At 36.3% G+C, this 18,090-nt stretch overlaps 1 pseudogene; it reads right to left on the reverse strand.

Moving 5' to 3' along the window:
- Positions 1-1,644: 1,644 nt before the first annotated feature.
- On the reverse strand, positions 1,645-3,621 carry LOC103693673 (phosphoenolpyruvate carboxykinase [GTP], mitochondrial pseudogene; annotated as a pseudogene).
- Positions 3,622-18,090: the final 14,469 nt, after the last annotated feature.

Consider the following 18,090-nt stretch of genomic DNA (forward strand, 5'->3'; position numbering starts at 1 on the left):
GTGAGATTCAAAATTAAAAGAAAACAACACAAAGAAAAAGCACCTTAGAAATTGTCACAAGAGAAACATCAGAACACATGATAACTCAATGTTGTACGGAACACTGAAATGCCATCCTAAAACAAATAAAGACATGTTATACTAAGGCTAAATGAATGTGATTGAAACATGGAGTTTTATCTGTTTAATGAATACATCTTATTGGTGGATAAAATTCAGTGAGGCATAGGCAGTTTATTGTAGTATTAATTTTTCTCTAAATTTTAAACCATTCTTTTAAAACTAGCATCATACTTTTTGACATCAACATAAATCCGGTCTTCATAGGTCTAACCAATAGTAGTTGTGAAAATTTTGTCCACCTGTCTTTTGATAAGCTTTTCATTGAGGGATAATCATCATGATTGCCTTAGACACTGGTCCCAGGAGTAACTGCCTTAAGAAACACAGAAAAAAAGGCGTTATTATGTTAAGGATTTGTACATCCAATAAGGAAATGATCTACATATTCATTGACTAAAACTAAAGTTTGATGAAAAAGGAAGCCCGAAGTAGACAAATAAAGATATGAAAATTCTGAATATAAATTATAGTTCAATTGTCCATGAATGTCAATCTATTACCTGTATCATTTATGCAATAATTGGAGCTTTAAATACTCTCTTTTTGACTACAAGCTTTAAATGTTGTCAAATATTATGAATATGTACAACACACTACAGAAAGGCTATTAAGTTGAGCCAGTCAGTTCCTGCAGAGGACTGCAATAATGCAATATTAAATTGTAGAAACTTGAATTGGAGATATGATATCACTATGCTGCAAACCAGCTTTAGCCATTGTCATTGCAATGAAGGCTTGTTATTTCATTTTCAGTTTTGTCATTAGAAGCTTTGCAATACAGAAGAAACATTAGCATTTTCATGCTTTGTGAATAAAATTGTTGTTGAACTTGCTCTCAGACATGTGAGCAATCATTTTTCAAGTGTTCTTTCTTCACTGTAATTAAAGATTGGCTACTTGACAGTAACCCTGCTCTCTTATGTAATAGACAGCACTGCTTTTATCCACTCTGCTATTGTTCAGGAAGCATTTCGTGACCAGTTTCCAATGTCTTAGCATTTTCCCACAAATTAGCTATGTCCTTGCATAAGTTCATCTCTTCTCATATTCCAAATTTAGGACTTCCAAAGATTTCTGTTCTTAGAATATTTTTTTCTTATTCTATGATGAATGTATTTCTGGATGCACACTAACCCCAGCAGCTTGTGTCTTGTTTCATCTGAAAGTAGCATTGATCGACAAGAAAAGCTAATTTGGAAATAGGGCCCTGGCTGCCAAATGATATGTATTTAGATTTTAGCTTTCTAACTTACTTGATGCCCTACCTTGATAATTATATCTTAATTATATTCTGCTATAAAAGAGTAATTTTATGCAGAAATATTGATTTAACTTTCAAAGTCAGATTCTTTTTTTTTTCTTTTTAATAAAAATGTTCATCTTGTATCAGACAAGCATGGGAGAAGGTCTGTGGCTTGGCCTCCCAACACTCACACACTTTAATGTCAAATTGTTCATGTTTTCTGTGAGCCTGGGAGTCCTACCCAGTTGGGACTGCTGTGCTCTTGTTAGTCTAGAGCCTCAGGACACATTTTTTTGCTAACGTTCTTCCAGGGTCTTGAGCTCAGCCAATATCTCCTGGGGCAGATCCTGGTTGACTTGCTCTGTCAGGTGGCTCCGAATATCATGGACCTCCTGTTCCCAGAAGTCCTTGAGGATGGACAACAGCTGACTGGTGTTTATTGCTCTGAGGCCACTGAGATACAGGGCTCCATCCTGTGGTGCTAGCCCAATCAGAGTCTCTTGGGCACATGTCTTCTAATCTTCAGTATAACCAGTCTAGCACACGAGCATTCTCCAAAAAATCTGGCCAAAGAAAGCGGCCTGCTTCATCTCTCCGGAACCAGTTGACGTGGAACATACGAGGCAATGGGCACTCATTCGTCCCTCCATACTCAACCCATATTCCAGGTAGTGTCCAAAAAGGTAGGCCCCAAAAAGGGCCTCATGGCAAACGGTTCATGCGTAATGATCTTTCTTTTGTTTGCAGCAGCTACGGTGGACTTGGAGCTCATAGAGCTACCTACAAACATCCCATGATTCCAGTTGAAGGCTTGATACATCAGTGTTACCCCTTTGGGTCTGCGGACTCCAAAGATGATGGCACCAATAAGAACACCTCCTGGAGCTTCCCAAGCTGGGTCCATGATGGGTCACTGGCAAGCCAGGACACAAAACCAAGAATTTGAAGGTGCACAGGGTTCTTTGTCCCTGTTTCCAGGGCTTCCGCTGCCAGGAGGTTATGGTAACACTGAGTGGAAGAAGCTGGTCAATGCCTTCCCAATACACACTGCCATCACTGGTCTCAGCCACATTGGTGAAGAGAGCGTTACTCTGGATTGTGGCCATGGCATTGAGATTGGTGGTAGCAGAGGTAACAGGGGCCATCCTGAAGAGAGCATTATCAGGGTTGATGACCCGGAGTTCACCTTCACTGTCAAAGCTCATCCAGGCAATGTCATCTCCTACACACTCCACTTTCCAGCCTGGCATTGCATCATGGACAGGCACTGCGGAAAGCAGCTGCCACATAGAGCTTTTTCTCTGTAGTGTTGGTGATGCTCAAAATCAGTTTGTGCTCTGCCAGCTAGCACTCATCCCTGGCCGGGCAAGAGGCAAAGCGCAGGGCAAGCAGTTTTGCCTAGCAAAGAGTGACCACCTTAGGCACTGCCTAAAGAGACGATCTATTTCTGGTCTGGCATGTGGCCAATCAGGGTTTTTTTTTTTTTTTGTGGATTGCATGGCCACTGGCCCACAGGATCCCCATGTCTATTCAGCGGTTGGTCCCCTGAATGTAGACACCTGGTGAAGACATCATCTCCCAGGGCCTGAAGTACACCTGTCCCCAGGAGGATCATAGTATGCATGCTTGCCCCGACATGGGCCAAGAGTCAGTGATCTGCACTCCAATGCAGGATGGTGGGGAGCGAGCCCACAAGACCCATGCTGAATGGAAGCGCATACATTGTGCAGCCCTGCATGCATCCTGGGAATCCCTGGTCCACAACTCTCTGGAACACATCTGGGGACATCCAGTTGTCCAGTTGCCCACTGGCCCTACCAGGCAGAAGAGGCACTGTGTCCTGTTGCAAAGGAATAACAATCACCGTCCTGCTTTCTACCTGTGCCACATCCTTAGGGTCTGTGTGCGCCAGCGAGCAGTACTTATACTTGGGGAACTTCTGAAAAAGACCCTGCTCTTCCAGCAGGGCCAATGTGGCAGTGTTCTTAACCTCAAGTCCCCTCACAAATGTGAATCCCCTCTGGTTGGCACAGATGATCACTGTGCTTCACAAAGTCTCGAACTCCAACCGGCAGCTGGCTCAGATCTTCACTAAGCACTCGCAGGATTTGGATGCTACAGCACTGTGACCAGCACCAGGACCTCAGTCTATTCCAGCTATACCGCAGGCCGGGGAGGAACATAGCAGCCATGGCACCTGGACTGACACTGTGGGATGGCCACAGGAATCAGTGCAGTCAGGGAGACAAGAAAGGCAGGGAAGGAAGGAGGGTGGCAAAGCCGAAGGGAGTTGAGGTTCCCATGTCAGAGTCTTATGAAATATATCTCATTGAGCAAGTCTTTCGAATTCTCATTTAAACATGGAAAGGTATTTAATGGTAAAGAGGCAATACGTTACATGTGGGAATTTAAATCAATTTCCCAACTAGGACAAATCTGAATGAAAGAGATCATGAGTCCTTAATGTCTTTTAAAACCGTTTCATTAAAAAGCAATGCATGATGAAGGTGGAAAGGCCTCTTAAAACACGTGTGTGTCAATCCACACAAGTTTGCAAAGAGTATTCAAACATCAACAACATAACCATTACAGATACACCAAATTTACCATACTAAAAAATATATTTGAATCATTATTGCATAACTAGTTCACCTTGTCCTTCTCCCTCAATACGCTTTCCTCCCAGCTTTCCTATGAATTCTAAAAAGAATTGCCCTTTGATGTCCCTTCCTTATTTCCTAGTGCCCATATATCATCAGGTTCCTATGATCTAATGCTTCAGCATGTTGTATATATATTTCCTTCCTGTCTAGTGAAAGTTCCACAGTGGATTCTGCCACACGTTTACATTAATAACATTTTACAATGTGCCATCCTCAGTCATGTCTTCCAAACAATACCTTCACAGAACAGCAAAGAGATTTTGCGTTTTAATGCAACATAGTTCTGTCACATTAACTTCTTCCTGTTTCTTGAAAGACAGCAAAAATCTCTCTACTCGACAAGTTCCACTTTTTGGAAAGCTGAAATCTGATCTTGTTAATGCAGTTTGCAATGTTTCAGTTAATCTGAATTGGCAAGCTTTATTCGTAGCATTTCTTAAACTTTTCAAAGAACACTGATGTTCCTATCTTTAAGACATCAAGTTTGTTCTTGTTTTATGTAGAGGACAACTCTCTTCATTCTTCCCTGACTTAAGATCTCCTCTTCTAAATTGCACACTAAAGGGAAAATGTTCCCACTTGGGAGGGAAAAAACTGTGTTCTGCCTCCTCTATCTTGGGCCTGTTATTTCTCAGCCCATATAGCCCGTATAACCTCTGTTCTTATTTATATACAATGAAAAATAGTGTCTTGATAGCATGTCTGGATGGAACACAGATTTAAAATATTACTGAGGCAAATTTAATAATTATTCTGATCTAAGAAAAGATTTAAGGAAGAACGATGCCCCAGTATATACCACAGGAAATTAAAAGGCAAGCTGCTCATTTAGTAAGTAGATGTTGAATTTAAAGGCATAAAAATAAACTGTGGTAGTCTATATTCTACATATTTCTTTGAATATCATAAAAATGTTCTGGCTAATGAAATAATCAATTGTGTTACAATAACGAATACAGTCTATCTCTAGGTGAAGATATGTTATTGTTTCTTCCCAATGAACAAATTCAGTTGGACAGGTCAAACACCCGTGGCCATAGGACTCATGAAGGCTCATTTTAAGCTATATTAAAGATATGGAAGAATAGTTAGCCCTTTAATGAGATAATTTATTTTTCCTTTCCATAATGCCCCCACCTCAATGAAATCAATCCCTCTTATGTGACACAGGGTTATCTTGGGTTTGCCCTCATATCTGAAGACCGACTCCTTTTTCTTTTGGATGCTAGTCAGAACCTGCTTTCTCTGATACTTTGGGCTTCCTAACTCTTTCTCTAAAACTATCTGGGTAGCATGGGCTGTGTGCTATCATTTGACTCAACTCTATGGGTACGTCATTCAAATAGCATTTTCTTCCCTGGTTTCTTCTTCATTCTTTTCCTCCAAGTAGTTGCAGGGATTTGTGCATTGCCTAATGTCTTAGGGCTACTACTGCTGTGATGAAGCATCATGACCAAAAGCAACTCGGAGAGCAAAGGGTTTTTCTGGCTCACTATTTCATATAACTTTATCATCAGAAGAGATGAGGGCAGCGACTCAAGCAGATCTATACCCTGGTGGCAGGAGGCCATGCAGATACCATGAAGAAACTGTAGTTATTCCTTTGCTCTCCATGGCTTGCTTAGCCTGCTTTCTTATGGACTTCCAGGGAAGTCCAGGGATGGTGCCACCAAAAACTGTCCTGGTCCTCCCCCTTAAATCACTAATTTAACATGTCCTACATGTTGTGCCAACTTGATCTAATGGAGTCATGTTCTCAATTGAGGCTCTCCCCTCTCTGATGGCTCTCTAGTTTGTTTCAAGTTGACATGAAATTATCCAACACATCCATGAAGCTTTTTCTTTTCAACTCTAAAAACTCAAGCAGCTTTCTTATGACACTCTCTCTCTCTCTCTCTCTCTCTCTCTCTCTCTCTCTCTCTCTCTCTCTCTCACATACTTCCAGATCTATGCTCACTTTTGGTTTCCTGTCCAACTTTCTGTCTTTCTCTTCCCAAGAAGGCCAGTTTCTACTCTCAAAGTAACCCTAAAATATATGGTCTTCTACTAGAGAAAGATCTACTCCTCAGAGGCCATGAACTTAGAGAAAACACACAGTTCCTTTCCGAACATCCAGGAATTGCCAATATCTCCCAGGGAAGGAGTAAAATTTCTCTAACTCCTTCTTCCATATTGGAATGTGGCCCATTTAAGACTTGCAAAGGATTTATGAACAATGTAGAGATGCTATGAGTTCATATTTGTGCTTGCTTTATTGTATCCAGAAGACTCTCTGTTTCCTTGTAGTCATGCATCATCTCTGGCACATGGAATCTTTCATTCTTTATGTTCTTCTGTAGTGATACTTGATACTTTGGAGGAGGAGGTATGGTATGATATAGGTATTCCATTTATGGCTGAATATTCTATAGATTCTTATTGATGAACCTAAGCCGATTATAGATCTTTGTGATAATTATCATATAATGCAGAGATTAGTTTGACACAGGTTGAGAGGTGATATAATCAATGTAGATCCTGATAGGTCAATAGGAATTGCCTTACATGTATATTTAGCATAATAACAATAGTAACTTTTCCACTAGGGCCTATGACCTGAGGATAGAAAGAAAATCTAATCAAAAAGTCCTTGGTTACTTCTGATACTTCCTTGCAACTATGGCGTCAGTGGGCATGTCTTTACCAGATCAATTGTTATTATATTTCCCAGTGTTCACATTTGGGTTAGATTGATTATTTTCTCCACTGATCACATCTCCCCCACAACTATAAAAGGTTGCAAGTAGAGAAACAGTTTTGGAATAGTATCAGCTTGAGTTGTTCATGTTTTGTTACTCAAATGTGTAGTAGTTTAGATATAGAGTCTTACAGTTACATTTTAGAAAGTAAACAATAGCATTGTCAATGGCCTGTAATATTTTGATGTCTTTGGGACCTCAATAAACAATATTCTAAAAGAAGTAACCCATTCCTGGCACCCATTCTTGGGCTTATTTGTTACCCCATGCTCTCTAGTAGGGTCACTGTTACAAATTTTGATAAAATTTTACCTTCTTCTATCTTGTAGATTCTTGTATGATTATTGCTTGGCAAACCTAGATTTATATTCATTATTGAAACTGTTATTTCATTAGAAAAATAAATGACTTTTTCATCACTATTTCATGAGAATATTAGAATTCGATGACACATTATTTCATTTTATAAAAGTATTTGTTATCTTTGTATAATGCACATATATTATACATGTGTATATGCATGGTTATTAATGTATTTGTGCATTTTATGTAATATAATACAAATATTATGTCTCTTCTATTCATATTTAAATAGTTAATTCAAAATCTAATAAACAAAGCATAATGGTAAAAAGTGCAGCACAATTTTTTAAATGTTTATTTTGCACAGTAGTTTAGTTAGACAACCTAAATATACAAGTGTGTATTTAATATTTTTCATAAAAATCCACCTATATAAGGGAAAATAATTGAACTTAATGTTCTTTTGGTCTTACATTTTTTATTACTGTGAATATGTTGGAAATGAAGGTAGTTAATTTTTCCATGGGCTAGTGCAAATTAAAGAATGAAGCTTTTTTTAGAAAAGGTTAGAATCTAATATGATCTGTTCTCAAATTCTGACCTTTTTGAGTAGAGGTTCCCATTATTCTAAATCAGCAGGGAGAGTGCTAATTACTCATGTAGAGATGCTAAGGTAGCTCTGGGAGGTAGATGAAAAGGGGGAAAACCTTAACTAGAAAACATGTCCCCTACAGGGACTGCTTGTTAGCAGCTCTTCCCTTTGAAGACTTCAGATAGGTAGTTTTGAAGTCAGGAAAAATGTCCTATTATACTTTAAGTAGAAACAATAATTATTGGAATTTTTATGCTAAGAATTAGTTCATCAAGGATTGCTATAGAACTGCAAAGTTATTGATAATGCAGTGTGCAATGACTTGTGAAGGTTCCTACTAGAAAAGCGAAAAACACCATCAGAGTAGTTGAAGAGTACACATAAGATAAAATTCAAACTGATAATCAAGGGTGCATTTACTAAGCCTGTGCTGAGAAAGAACTGAGACATGGTAATAAAATGGACCATTGGTCGTCCCCAGAATAGATGACTAGCTGCAAGATCATCAATTCAGGAAACCAAGAAGTATTGTCAAGGTTCTAGTGGCTTCTTCCTACTTAGTGAAGACTTGTGAAGAACAAATTTTTATTGGATACTTTTTATATATACAAATGTTATCCCTTTTCCAGGTTGCCCCTCTGGAAACCCCCTCTCCTATGCTCCCACTCCCCCTGCTTCTGTGAGGGTGCTCCCCCAACCATGCACTCCCTTCCACCTCCCTGCTCTGGCATTCCCCTACACTGGTAAATCAAGCCTTCCCAGGACCAAGGGTTTCTCCTCCCATTAATGCCCCAAAAGGTCATCACCTGCTACATATGCAGCTGGAGACATTGGTTGTGCCACGTGTACTCTTTGGGTGGTTGTTTAGTCCCTGGGAGCTCTGGTTGGTTGGTATTGTTGTTCTTAAGGGGTCACAAGCACCTTCAGCTCATTCAATCCTTTAACTACTCCACTGGGAACCCCATGCTTAGTTCAGTGGTTGGCTGCAAACATCTGCCTCTGTATTTGTCAGACTCTGGCAAAGTCTCCCAGGAGACAGCTATATCAGGCTCCTATCAGCAAGCATTTCTTAGCATCAGCAATAGTGTCTAAGTTTGGTGTCTGTATATGGGATGGAATCTCAGGTGGGGCAGTCTCTGGATGACCTTTCCTTCAGTCTCTGCTCCACCTTTTGTCTCTGTATTTCCTCCCTTGAGTATTTTGTTCCCCCTTCTAAGAAGGACTAAGTCTAGACTTCAGTCTAAGAAGGACTGAAGCATCCACATTTTGGTCTTCCTTCTTCTTGAGCTTCATATGATCTATGAATTCTGTCTTAGGTATTGCAAGCTTTTGGGCTAATATCCATTTATCAGTGAGTGCATACCATGTGTGTTCTTTTGTGACTGGGTTACCTCACTCAGGATAATATTTTCTAGTTCCATACATTTGCATATGAATTTCATGAAGTCATTGTTTTTAATAGCAGAGTAATATTCCATTGTGTAAATGTGCCAAACTTCTGTATTCATTCCTCCCTTGAGGGACATCTGGGTCCTTTGTTATATGCTGGAGTATCTTTTGGGTCTATGCCTATGAGTGGTATATCTGGGTCTTCAGGTAGTTTTCTGAGGAACCACCAGACTGATTTCCAGTGTGTTTGTACAAGCTTACAATCCCACCAAAAACAGAGGAATGTTCCTCTTTCTACAATCCTCCCATTATAGATCTTGTATGGAATCTAAGTCATCTTTTTCAATTACATATACAATGTAATGATACATGGGAAAAAAAAACACTGATGTTCATTCATGTAAAAACCAGCACTTACCTCAAAGTTAGGAATAGAGTTTTTGTTTGTTTTTTTGTTTGTTTGTTTTTGTTTTTTTTTACTCTGTAGCTTACTATAGGTGACTAGATTCATATTATTCTAAATAGAAATTATCTTCCTGATAACAGTTACATTAGGTATTCAACTTAAAAAACAAAATAAAATCATGAATCAATGAACTGCTGAAATGCAAGGTGAGAATTTCCAATAGACAAGTTTTTGTGGGAGAGGGATTTTCAGGCACTGACAACACTCTTACCTTTAAAAATCATTTCTTTCTTTTTTATTTTTTTGGTGTCCCCATTTTTTTCTTTTATAGAATTTTTTTATTTACATTTTAAATGTTATTCCCTTTCCCAATTTCCCAGAGATAAGCCCCCTATCATTTATTTTATTGTATATATTATATATTGTATATATTATTTCTCTCTAATGCAATTACATAATTTCTCCCTCCCCTTTGTTCTCTCCAAACTATTCCATATACCATTACTTGTTCTCTTATGAATTTATGACCTTTTCCATATACATATATTGTAAAATATATAAATGCAATATGCTCAATCTGTGTAACCTTACTTGTATATATGTTTTCAGGAATGTCCACTTTGTATCAGCCAACCAATTCCTTATCTGTCTGTACTTCTTTGCATTTTTAAATTTTTTATGTTAATTTTTTCATACAATATATTTTCATCAAGTATTCCCCCAACTCCACCTAGACCCTCCTCCCCTGTTTAGCTATGTAATGTGTTCTCTCTCTCTCTCTCTCTCTCTCTCTCTCTCTCTCTTTTTCTCTCTCTCTCTTCCTACCTTCTCTCTCTTAAAACACAAGAAAATAGCTAGAAACAAATAAGCAAATATTAAAATGGAAACCAAGCAAATACTCAAGAATATTAATATAACCTGAAATGGCAAAAAGTTCTTTGTTAGAGTTGAGGCCCAGTGAACTTTCCTCTTTCCACATTAACATGTGTATTCAGCTAATGTTTAAGCAGGCATGTTCATGAGACATTATGGATTTAGTGTCTGACACTTCTGGAATACATGATTTCAAAGCAGATTTCCAGCTCTTCTGGCTTTAAAAATCCTTCTGCAATCTCTTTTAGAGTGATTCGTGAGCTTTAAGTGCAGAAGTTATATTGTAGATAGATATACCCCTTGGGGGCCAAATCCACGAATCTGTATTCCGATTGGTTATGATTTTCTCCAGTTATATTGATGAATACATTTTATGTCTCACTGACAAAAAACTAACCAGCATAACAGACAAAAATAAAATATTATTGTTTTTGCTTGTACTTTTCACTAGGGGACAAACTATGACATTTTATTTAATGTTAATATATTTAAAATAAAAATAATTTAATAGCTACCCATAAAAATCTATGTATGTAATATTATGTAATTGTGCACTGATATCATACTAAACATTGGTTAAGCTGTCAAATGAATAAATAATGAATGAAATATGAGAGTTGAGAGATTAAATATAAGAAACTGGGGCGATACTCTATGTCATTGTAGTTGTAGTTGTTTTTATTAGCGTGTTTACTGGCTTATATAATCAGGGACTTATGTAACCCCATTAATATATAGAAAGTTGGAGAGAAATAAAGTACCAAATGGATAGAGATGGAAAGGAACAGAGGGATTTTATTTTTGAAAATATTTATCTTATTCTCAACTACCTATTACCAAACATTGAACATAAAACATTAAATAAATGGATAGATGATTTAACATTGTTTCCAAAGCCCAAATGGGAAACAGTTGAGATAGAGCAAAGCAGTGCAAATGTTACTCTGTCTTGTATTCTGGCTGAAGCCATTGTAAGTTTAACTAAAATTTGATCATTTTTTTGTGCAATAATTTTATTTTTACTCACATTCTGCCAGACCACAATCACAGCCAAGACACCAAGACACCTCTCTTACCAGTCCCACTGTTACAAATGCCTCCCTCCATTACACTCTCCCCTTCTTCTCAAAGAATGGGGAGCACCACTCGGGTACCTCACAACCCTGTGACATCTAGTCCCAGCAGGACTAGGCACATCCTCTCCCACTGAGCTATCTGTGGAAAATTGCCAAACTTTTACTTTAGGAACCAGAGATTATGATACACAACCTAACTTACCTTAGCTTCTCTTAAACTATTTGCTTATGCAGCACCACCCCCCCCACACTTAACTGCTCATCTTTAGCTTCTGTTAAGCTCCTTGCTTTTGCAAAATTTCATCCTAAAGCTACAAAGCAAGATAACAGGATGCACTCCTTTAGCATTTTACCCTAAATAATCAGAGCGACATTTGGATCCAGAGTTTCTGAGAGTAGCCCCATCTGGCTAGAATAAAGGCTTTCAAGTGGCTATAGATTGTGTCTGAGTGGTGCTCTATGTTTGTACCAATAACAGTATTGTTAACCAAAATATATCATTTTATATGTTTTCCAGGCTAAAGATATAATATTGTAAGTATTACTGATGGGTGAAATGGTTATGATAGAAAAAAATGTACTTGTGTGTGTGTGTGTGTGTGTATGTATGTATGTGTGTGTGTGTGTAAAATTTATTTATTTATTTATTTATTTATTTATTTATTTATTCATAAACATCCAAAGCCAAAAGAAAATTTCCTTTTATTATGTCTATTTAAATGTTGTTAATGCTTTCGACACAGCGTAAATATATTAAAATTGTTAGATGCCATAAATATTATGAGTCTTTATATTGATATCTGATTAAAGACGGACCTTCAAAGAGCATCATTATTATTTAATACATATATAGTACTTTTAAAGGAACTATAATGAAGTTTTGGCTCTCATGACAAGATTGGTTAGTAAATTTCTCAATACAATAATTCTACACATCCTCCCTTTACCGTAGTTTCGATATTTTTTCTTGTATAAAAATCTCTTCCTTGTAAAGTTATATTATTCATGCATCCTAATTACTCTATTTTATACTATCCAGAAGAAATTAACTAGAGTACCTATAATTGCATTATTAGGAAATAATTGCTTCATTGAGATGAATCAAACTTTGGGACAGGAACCACTTGTATTGGGAACTCACCAAATACTTTACTATATTAAGTTGCAATCAGAAGCCCAGAGTACGGAGCACATTGTACTAATATATCACACTTGTTTCTTTTTCTGAGAGTTTCTTGGAAGTCCCTCTGTCTCGCCTAAAAGCATAATTTGAAGACTTGAACATTATTGAGACTTGTCCTAGGCTTAATCTTTTTAAAAACCTATTAAAACTTTAGAAATTGTAATTCTCGATTATAATAATGAAACTAGGGTGAAGATCAAAGACCAGCAGTTCTTAACTTTTATTTTTTAAATAAAATTTAACTGTAGATAAGTGAAATGCTTAGAAATATCAATAAAGAACACATTTTAGGATAAAAATCCCCAAATATTTTCCACTATATGAAAACTTACAGTCACAAAATTGCCTTCTTGTTTATCTTCAAATTGCTTCAGATATCATTGTAATAAAAACAAAATTCAGAAAAAAGGAGAGGGGGGATGTTTCTTAATCGTGTAATGGATTTCTGACATAAACCTAAAGTTAAAAATCTTACATCAGTATTGATTGGGCAATAGTCAAAGAACTTGAAGATTTATAGCAACTTTGGATGTAACAAATATATTTTATATTAATGTGATTTTTAAAAACGTTCATTATTTATATCGATTTCATTGTACCATAATGAAAATAAACATCAAACTCAGAAATTTAACTATATTTTAATAATCAACAATGCCATAGTAGTAATAATCTACTTTCTACTTAAATATATAGATCACACTACAGAAACGATATGTACCTGTTTCCTATGTTGGGATCAAGCATTTTCTATGAAAATCATTGTGTATATTTTCTCTATATTTTTTGCTGAATACAAAATAATTTGGAGAAAGTATTTTTAAAAAGAAGACATTTTCCTATGTAAGTGAATTTGGGACTACTGGACTTGAGTAACAAGAGCTTATTAGAAAAGATTATTTACATTTCTATGATTGACTTTCTCACATTATGATAGAATGTAAAATGTTGTTCTGCTTGTCTAACTATAAGCACACAAAAATTATATGAGTGAGCAACTCTTGTGGATCAGTCCTCAACTGTAAAGAACACTGTAGAAGAGCTTTGGTTTTCCATTTCTCTTCCAGTGTGGCAACGCCTAAAGAAGTGTTTTAAGATGTTTAACTAACTTCCCATTAGAACTGGCTTATTAATTGCCTTAATAAAGGAAGAGAAAGGAAGTAGGAGAGGGGGAGGGAGAAGGGCAGGGGAGGAGGGAGAGGGAGGGAGAGGGAGAGGGAGGGGGAGGGGCGGGGGAGGGGGAGGGAGAGGGAGAGGGAGACTTATATAATCTTTGCTATCCTGGAACTCAGTATGTAGCAAGTCTGCCCTTAAACTCGCTGAAATTAAAGCTTGCTTGTCCTACCAATGCTTGACCTAACAGTCAGGTGAATTTCCTGAATACATTTTTCTGAAATTTTTTTTCATACTAGTAACAACACAAGGAGAAAGAGAAAGTCATAAGAGAGTTGGAACTGGTATTTGGAGCATGAACCAATAATAAATGACCTACAATTACTGAAGTGAAATGATGAAATTGCTTTAGAAGTGTATTGAGAAACAGGACTAAAAAGCTCCACGAATTAAGCATATTAATATGAATGTAGTGCACATTACCAAAGAAAAGACAGCTACTCATGTATCTCAGAAAACACTAGAGGCTAGGCCTTAGGAACATTTTAATTATAACCACCATATGCCAAACAGTGTCACTAAGAAACCGGAGATCATAAATACTTAGCATTGTTCAGGTCTGGTTAATGAATGCATCATTTCTATGAGAGATGAATAGGAGATATCCTAATATTCTGGTGGTTTTGACAATCCTTATGCCTCTTTTTCCATGACATTCCTTGAGTCATAGACATAGACTTGTAATATACATTTATATATTTGGACTGTACCCCTCATGGTCAGTTGACCAGGTTCGCTTGAGGTTCTCTCTGAACACCTTCCTTTCTGTGATAATCTGACTTTCCTTAGACTGAACCAGCGCAGCAACTTGAGCTAGGGTCAGTTAAAGGTGCGAGAAGGCACCTTTTACTGAATCAGGCAAAGATGGATCCAAAATCACAGATCTGGCCTGTGAGTATAGAGACAGCAGCTCGCTGAGGTATGGCAAATGAAGGATTGGCTCCATACACAAAGGTAGCAGGTTTGAGGCCTCCACTCTGGGCCTAGGCCTATGGGTGTGGGAATGGTCATAGGCGTGTCCACATGGTTGAGATGGAGGTGCATGGTAAAATAAAGAGGAACTATCTAACAAGGCAAATGTGCCTCTGAAACAAATGATGGTGGGAAGCAGCCTAGGTTTGTGGGTTTGCAGGTGGCAGCTGTTTTGGGGAAAGGCAGGCACACAGAAGAGGCATTTTACCCAGTTAATTTGGTGTGTAAATCTCAAATAATTTTGAATTTTCCCTCCTGGAAATCCATAATATAGTAGCTCTATGCTTTAAAGGTAAAGTAAATTTTACTGAATTCATTATGTACAATAGGTAGTATGTGTTAATGTTTAATTTTCTTTAAGCATTTCAAAGATTATTAGAAAAAAACTATGAAGGGTTGGAAAATAAAAATGTACTAATAGGAGAAAGGCTACTGTAAAAACATCATTTTCCAAGGGCACCGTATCTATTGGTCCATCTGTCTACATACTGATTACTGTCACTGAAAAATAATCTAATAAGTATTTTCTTATTTGTGGAAAGAATTTACTATATAACTGGAGGAGCTGATAAAACAGAAGTTTTGATCTTCAATAAGTGAAGCATTGCTAGAAATGCTTTAGAATGATTAAAACCTAAAATATTTTCCAGAAATATTAGTACTTTAATTATTAAGAATAGAAATTTTAAGTTGGATATTTAGAGACCATAAAAATACTATTTGCCTTCTTTTTCTTATCTCAGAGTACTCCTAGGAGATTCACTGCAAATATAAAAAGTATATATATATATATTTTTTTTTCCGGAGCTGGGGACCGAACCCAGGGCCTTGCGCATGCTAGGCAAGCGCTCTACCACTGAGCTAAATCCCCAACCCCTCTGATTTCTTTAAATATCGTTTTGCTTTGTATTCTTTTGACTTATCTAGGATTTAATTAAATATGTATATTTACATGCAAAATTAAGTCATAATTGTGTGGAAAGCATTGAACTCCAAGCTCAAATAAGATTTAGGGAAATCTCAGTAATGAACTAGGTTTTATAGTAAGCCATAGTCTTTGCTATATATTACTTAATCTAATTTATTAAATATTATATGTCAAGTCTACAGGTACATTAATAATAAACATTACATCACACATTGGTCTGTGATTTCTTAGTAGTATCTAGACTGTTATAAGCATCAGACTTTTTTTGGTGCAAATAGAACCTATTGATATTATTTATTCTACCTTAATTTTTAAAGGAATCAATTAAAGATTATTTTAAATAAGTAAAAGTGTTAATGTAGAGTTTTTATACAGTGTAATATATTTTCTTAGCATGCATTATTTGAAGTTTTAGTGGAAAATGACATTTACATACAATTATTAGCTTGTAGATTTACTGTTCATAACTAAATGCCAAAGATCATTGTTTAACATAAATGTTTTAAGAGTTTCATAGAATACAAATAAAATTGTTAATTTTAAATTCTTCTGAATTATTTTATATTGCTAAGAGTCATGCCAAATTAACTATATCATATTAGAATGGTTAATTATCCTCTGTCTACTAATTTTCAATTGCTTATATTGGTCTGCCCCATAGATTGATTGAAAATACAATTTTCTTCCATCCAAAGAGAACTTTGTTCAAAGGCACAGTAATCTTCACGTTAATGTAGCTTGGAATTTCAAGGGCATACCTGATAGACCAGTGTGTTGTCATAAATACTTCTGACATTTATACACTGTACTTTATAGAAAAGAAAGTTAATATTTCAAAAATAAATTAATAGTAACATCATTTCTCAGCTCAATTATAAAATATGCTAATGTGTCAGACCTTCTTAATGCACCAGGATTGGCGAGGGACTGCAATAGCCTAACTGAAAAGAATTTTAAAAGGCAGTATTCTGTAGTGAATAATTTAACCATATGGTCACTTGGCTTTGATTTAATTCAGTGATGGGTGTTCAAAATTTTACTGTGCACCCGAAAAATATCTACTACTTCTAAGAAGGACATTTTACATAAAAGAAGATGTAAATTGTATAAAAACTTTATTAGTTATATTCCTTTACAAATTTCACACTACCATTTCAATCTCCCCATGGAAACATATTTCCTTTGATATATTAGAAATGACATATCCAATTCAGCTGCAATCCAATTCCTGATATCATTAATGTACAATCATTATGGTTTGGATGAACTTTGAAAAATGAGTAATTAGCAGGAAAATTTATCACAATTAAATTTTAATTATACCAGATACAAGAGAAAAACTGAGCCAAAGAGTGTGTGTTGAAGTACATAATTGTCCTACCCTGATGAAATAAATTCTATATGACTCTTTGAAGGTGCTCTTTGCGCAAACCCAGCAATGCATATTCTAATTGCATATAAATGTGTAGTTATATGTATTTTATATGTATATGTTTGTCTCCATTCACATGTACACATTTGTTCAGGAATCAGTGATGCTATAAGGATGAACAAGTACACAACTGTCACTCGGTCTATTTGCCAACATTGACTCAATGTTTTTACTAATGGGCAGTGTTGAGAGTTCCCAGGCTTGTTATTTATAATACTGAGAAATGAAAATAGGGCACGCCATAATGATGGTAAATAAAGTTCCATGAAAAAAGCCAGGCCCCTGAGAGGCTGCTTATGCTAATATACATGGCCCCACAGTGTTGCACATACAGTCAGTTCTAAGAGGAGTGTGTGTGTGTGTGTGTGTGTGTGTGTGTGTGTGTGTGTGTGTTTTAAAAACAGCACATGCACATGAAATTGGGAAGGAAGAATGGTAAATAGAATAAAATAGAATGCATGAAAGTTTGTGTACTTGCTTTACAGACAGCATCGCTTTCTGAGCATGCACATCTTCATTTATGAAACAGGAATAACAATGCATACCTTATGTTCTTCATAGATTTCTGTCAAGACAAATCGTAATTGGAAATAACTTGGAAAATAGAAAGTTTGACATTCTTTTGTTTTCTGCATCCATCTTTTTTGTCACCAAAATCTCATTGGCCTGCATTGGAGAGTGTGTGGTCTTAATGATGCAAAGGAAATAGATAAAAGAGATACAAAATTAATTACAGTCAATACTATGGAAAACATAAAATTTTATTTTTAAAGTTATACTTCCAAATGAAAAGAAATGATGTAAGTAAAGATTCAATACATGCTCCGCTGCTCTGTGGTCAAAGAGAGCAAACGATATTATGTATGTGTTGTAATCCTGGATGTATTCTGAACTGTTTATGTGATCACGTAGGGTAGGACTATGATATTAATGTAACAAAATATTAAGCTATCAAGCCATGTTTGAAAAATTACCATCAGTATTATTAATTTAATT

This window comes from Rattus norvegicus, chromosome 13, assembly GCF_036323735.1.
Source record: "Rattus norvegicus strain BN/NHsdMcwi chromosome 13, GRCr8, whole genome shotgun sequence".
Lineage (NCBI taxonomy): Eukaryota > Metazoa > Chordata > Mammalia > Rodentia > Muridae > Rattus > Rattus norvegicus.